The sequence below is a fragment of the Uranotaenia lowii genome, chromosome 2 (genome assembly GCF_029784155.1).
Source record: "Uranotaenia lowii strain MFRU-FL chromosome 2, ASM2978415v1, whole genome shotgun sequence".
Lineage (NCBI taxonomy): Eukaryota > Metazoa > Arthropoda > Insecta > Diptera > Culicidae > Uranotaenia > Uranotaenia lowii.
This window is the reverse complement of record NC_073692.1, coordinates 417,261,766-417,267,765: the sequence shown is the minus strand read 5'-3', so window position 1 is coordinate 417,267,765 and position 6,000 is coordinate 417,261,766.

Genomic DNA, 6,000 nt, shown 5'->3' with positions numbered 1-6,000 from the left:
TAGATGCTAATAACGTGGTTCTAAACAAAAAATTGACCGAATTATATAGAGTGTTCATTCCTAGAGTCAAAGTTGAGATTATCGGCTTTTTAAATCAAGATGCACTTTCGCTGAAAGACATTATGAAAAAGGGTTTTGGAAAGTTTAACGATCCGCGTGTTGCCCGTGTCCCAGTTCTGGAGTGTAACCGATTGATGGAAGCCCGAGTAAAAGATAATACCAGTTTTGTGCCTTCTTCACATGCAATCAGGGTTACTTTCGCTGGTATTATTCTTCCCAATTACCTTGAAATTGATGGGGTTCTCATTCCTGTTCGATTTTACACTCCGAAAATCATGCTGTGCACGAAGTGTAAAAGATATGGTCACACGTTAACGATGTGTTCTAATAAAGAGCGATGGGGGAAATGTGGTGAATCACATAGTGAGAAAGACTGTTCAATAGCTGAGAGTGTGTGTTTACATTGCAAGGGAACTCACGAGTCCAAAAATGAATGTCCAAGCTACAAACAAAAAGTGAAAGTTGCAAAAGATCGCGTACAACAGAGTTCGCAGCTTTCTTATGCTGACATAGTCCAGTCAGTGGGTTTGGAGGATTTTTCTGGCAATAACTCATTTAGCTCATTAGCGAATCTCTCTAATGATGATAGTGAGATAGCTCACTGCTCTTATGAACCCCCTAGACGCAAGAGAACTCATTCTTCCAACCAACAAACCTTTACAACAAACGAAGCTTATTCCGAAAGAAAATCCCTTAAGCCATCCCCCAGGTTTTGCTCTGCAAGATGCTAATTTCCCTCCGCTTATCCCAGAACAAGTAACGGGACAACGTTCTGAAGTAGACTCATCAAAACTATCGATTACGAAAATTATTGAAATGCTGTCCAATATTTTGAACTTGAATAATTTTTGGAAAGAGATCTTATTTAATTTGTCCCCTATCCTAAAAATGGTAGTAAGAAAGATAATCTCATTTTGGCCACCCCTTGGAGTTTTCGTATCCATCGATTGACGGTTCATCGTAGATCTTATGGGTTCCCTCTCATTACGGAGCTTTTGGTAATGAGATGGCTGACACCCTTGCCAAGAAGAAGAAGGAAATCGAATTCCATTTGAAACCCATCTCCGAGATATCATCGTCATCCAGAATATTCCATCGATGAAGGCTATAAACCGAATCTTAGTTGCTGCAACAATCCAAACATCGAGATGATCTGACACCAAGATGATAGAAGGAATACCAAGGAATAACAATAATATGAAGATTTTTGTATCTAGTGATTACCTTTTTTTTTTCAATCTTATATTTGTAACAAGTGACTTTGGGCTCCGTAATGGTTGATGCCAATGAGCCTATCATTGTATTGATTATAAATAAAGAATAACACCTGAACACCCCTCATTTTGAAAGTGTGTGTGTAGAATGTTGCACCTATTTTGATTTTGGAATTCACTCTTCAGTTGTCAAAATGCCGTCCAAGGAAGAAGAGTAGCGTATCAAAATTTTGCTTGAGCATTGCTAAAATCCAAGCTACTCGCACGCAAAGCTGGCAAAATCGCAAAAAGTTGCCAAATCAACCGTTACAAATGTAATTAAAGTGTTTGAGGAACGTTTGTCGACAGCCAGGAAGTCTGGATCGGGGGAAAATCGAAAACCGGAAGCCGCTGAGACGACAAAGAGAGTTGCCGGTAGTTTCAAACGAACCCCTAACCTCTCTCTCCGAGATGCCGTAAATAAGCTGGGTGTATCGTCTACAACCGTGCATCGAGCCAAAAAACGAGCCGGACTATGGACTTTCAAGAAGGTAGTGGCTCCAAATCGCGATGATAAACAAAATACGATGGCCAAAGCGCGATCCCGGAGGCTGTACACGACGATGCTGACGAAGTTTGACTGCGTGGTAATGGACGCAACCAAGAAATTTACGTGAAAGAGTGTTTGAATAAACGTCTGCTGCCTTTCCTGAAGAAACACGGTTGTTCCGTACTGTTTTGCCGGACTTGGCATCTTGCCATTACGGTAAAAAGGCCATGGTACGATCCCAAGGACAAGAACCCTCTATGCATTTTCATTACTCAATAATAGTTTTTGTATTAAACCGCATCTTTAGAAAAGTGGTTCTTTACCTAAAGGGTGGCTCTTATTTTTTATAATGAAACCTCAAGAAACAAAATATGGAATTTGATATCATCGATAGTTAAAATCCTTGAATTTGTTTGAGAGTCAGGTAGATAAAATTTATTTTATTATAGCATAAAATAAATTCTTTTTAGGGTAGACATTAATTTCTTCAAAAAAACTTATTCTATACTCAAATCACACAAGCCCAATCTTCCAAATTCTTTTGTAAATTCCAAGATTCTAACCTTTGAGGAAAATAAATATAAATTTTCAAATAAAAAAGCAATCGATAAAAAATTTTCAGATCAAATTTGCTTGATGCTAATTTGAACAAAATTTATGACTTTTGTTTGAAGTTTGGGTTTTAAAAACTGCAATACAATTTTGTGCAGATTTTTTAGATGAAAATCAGGTACATGTTTCTTGAATAGCAATTTTTTTCATAATGAATCAATGCCATCATGAGAATTCTGTGGATGATTTTTTTAAGAAAAATTTGCGATTTTTTGCATACAACAAATCTTAGAAAATAAATTCAAACTCCACTGTATATTTGTTATTTTCAGCTGAATTAACTAATTTTGATTAAAATATTTGAGATCTGGGAATTCTGGGAAATCGACCAGCAAAATTTTTAGATCATGTTCTCTTGAATTCCTTAACAATTTTATGTTAAAACTCATACTACCAGCTGAATCTTTTTCTGAATTTTGAATTTGCATCCTGAATTTGAATTATGAACATTATTTTAAAAATTGAACTCTAAATCTGTTTCCGAATTTCTATACGATTTCTGAAATGTACAAAAATACGATTTCCAAATCTTAATTCCAGATCCGAATTTTCTGAGCCAAATTTAAGAGCCTTCATTCAGGAATGTATTTTTTTAATTATGAAGTTCTGATTTAATCTTAATTCATTATTTCATTTATTTATTAATAGTCTGCATTGTGAATCTAAATAAAAATGTGAATTCCAAATGATCATTCTGAATCCGAGTTTTCAATTTTGGATCGCCACTTGAAGCTTTTAATGTATAAATTTTGTGTAATAAGCCGGAACAAATTTCAATTCCTTCTTCCCCCCCTCGATTTATCCAAAAATCCAGATGGGGAAATAAATAAAGTTCAAGGTATTTTATTGAAAAATTTGAATTTTTTTTTGAAACACCTTTTGTATTCAAGATTTTCCCTTGAATTAATCTAAAATAATTTTCCACTACAAGTGACAGAAAAGGGATTTCAAATATGTTCCGGCCTAATTAAGTTTAACAACATCGAATTGGAATATTATACAAAATTTCTCTTTTATATTTCATATTTCATTTTCATATTCGGAAAACTATTATCAAAATATTGAAAATGCATATGATTTGCGAAAACCACGGTAAAAATTTGATATGAAATTCAAAACTACTGGATACAGAAAAAGAAATACGAAAAAAAGATAAACAATTTTGGTTATGCGAAAATGGAACCAGAGCCTCCAAAAAAGGTTTAATTTAAATTTAATATTCATACCTGAATTTCTATGGATAAGTGAGTAAATTTTGAAAAACTTTAGCAGAATTTTTAACTTGAGATGGGTTTTTGAGGTTTTGGTATTAGATTTTAGTCTAGATTGTTACTCTTAAATAACTCTACTCTATTATCATAATATGATTATGAATTTAAAATTTTAAGTGCAGAATAGATTTAATTCTTTAATTTTTTCAAAGTACTATGATTCGACAAGAGAAACCAAAATCTTTATAAACGGATACAGTTCCCAGAACATGCATTAAATGCTTAGTTTCAAACTGATTCTTAAACCTTTGAGTTAAAATTATGCTGACCAGGATTTTAAACTTATCTTGAAAGCTTGAAAATTCCAGGCATTTTATTCTTTTTTTCAAAATTTTACAATTCTGGAGTTAAGAAAAATAAAATAAAAACTTTTAATTAACAACGTGGAATTTACCATAATTTAAAAAATTGATTTTGAATCTAGATTCTGCTTTTCTAAATCTCAGAACTTGTTCCAAATTCAAGATTTCAAATTCTAGACTTCTAATTAAATTCCCATTAAAAATCTAAAATTGTTAATTAGGGTATGGGAAAAATTTCATGATTGAATTTCGAAACCCTACCATATGCATTTTGAAAACTGGCCCAAAATCTTTCGAAAATTTTCTTTCTGGGTCTGAGTTTTCTTAAAAACGGTTTATTCCCAAAAAGTCGATTTTTGGCCAAAAACTTTTGTTGTGTGATAACACCAGATCTTCACGTTTTATCCAATTCTGAGTCATTTGCCATCAAAATTTAAACTACGATTTTCCCAATTTCCTTTGAACCCCCTGTTTGGTAATTTTTGAAATTTTAAAATCGATTTTTGACGAAAAAATATTTGAGATTACACCAGATTTCGACGTTATTTGCATTTTAAGTCATTTGACATCTAAATTGAAATTTTATTTTTTTTTCAATTTTCTTAGTCTTCCTTTTGGTAATTTTTGAGGGTTATATAACCGAAACTTTGAGCTCTTTGAGGCACCTCTAAAACAGGTACGACTGAGCTGAAATTTTGCACAGATCAGATTTTTAGGAACAATCTATAAAATTTATATGGTTGGTTTTCGAAATTCCACATGACCGATTTGGCTGCTTCCCTGATGTAAGTAGTTTCAATTTTCAATATAACCTGAATTTAAATCTTGAATAAAGAATGAGATGTATTTCCAAACTAGATTTTCTAAAATATGTTAATCAAATTGAGTCTTTAAACAAAAATTTTAGTTTCAGTTCAAATTTCTGTTTATTAACAAAACATAACTTTTCATTTAATTTGACAAAACTTTTAAAGCATTTAGTTTCTTTTATCAAAACGCATGTAGGAATTTCTAAGAAGTGTATTTGTGTCTAGTGTTTTTTTAAGATTACGTTCAATACTGAAGTTCATTGACAAAATTTTTTGAACAGGATCGGAAAAGATCCAGATGAGTGAATAGAGGAAGTGATTAAAAAGTCAAATTTTTCGTCTAGCTGACTTATAAATAGCCGTGACTTCATTTCTATGAGGTAGAAAGCTGCCCACCAACAAAATCAACAAAATACGGTGGTAAAATTGTGCGCAAAATATTTGACATGCTTATGGGGAGATATTTCAAAACAATTCGTAATGGACAGCAAAACGAACTCGTTAGCGGTAACCTGGTAGGTTTCCAACCAGAAACTATTCGTTGACATGTCTTGCCTGTATTTTCTGGAGATTATCAAGGAGAAAAATTTGAAAAATTTATTGTATAGTACTTGAGGAGGCAAACGATCTTTGGAAACTGCAAATTACTCAATCTTCCACAACGATCAACACGATAAATGGCCTAATATACAAATAAGAATGGCTCCAAATGCGACTGTTTTCTCTGAAATACAGTGCAAATTAGGTCAGGAAAATTTATACTCTGTTTAAATTGGATCTAGATGTAGTATCCAAGAGCTGGATCAATCTGCTAATAAAAGTTACGTGTATCTTATAGAATGAGAAATAAGGAATTAGTGTGTGTAAAATAAAAATTTGAAGGCGAGTGATCGCTTATAGAGAAAATGCGAAATGTTTGCTACATCTCACTCGCACACGTGAAGAATCATACATCGAATCTGTGCGTGAACTTATCATCAATGGAATGAGAGTTAATGATGATGTGAGAGCGAGATGAATGTTGATGACGTCGTATTCACTTGCAGTGAATGGAAAGGTGTAAATGAAAAGGCATGATGTTGGAATCGACGATCCTGATGCATTCATTTGATTGCGTCATTCAGTTAACGATTTTTGGGAAGGAAAGCTCGCGTCCTTTCGAATAAAATTTATATTAAAAAAAAGTTACTACATTGGCTACTA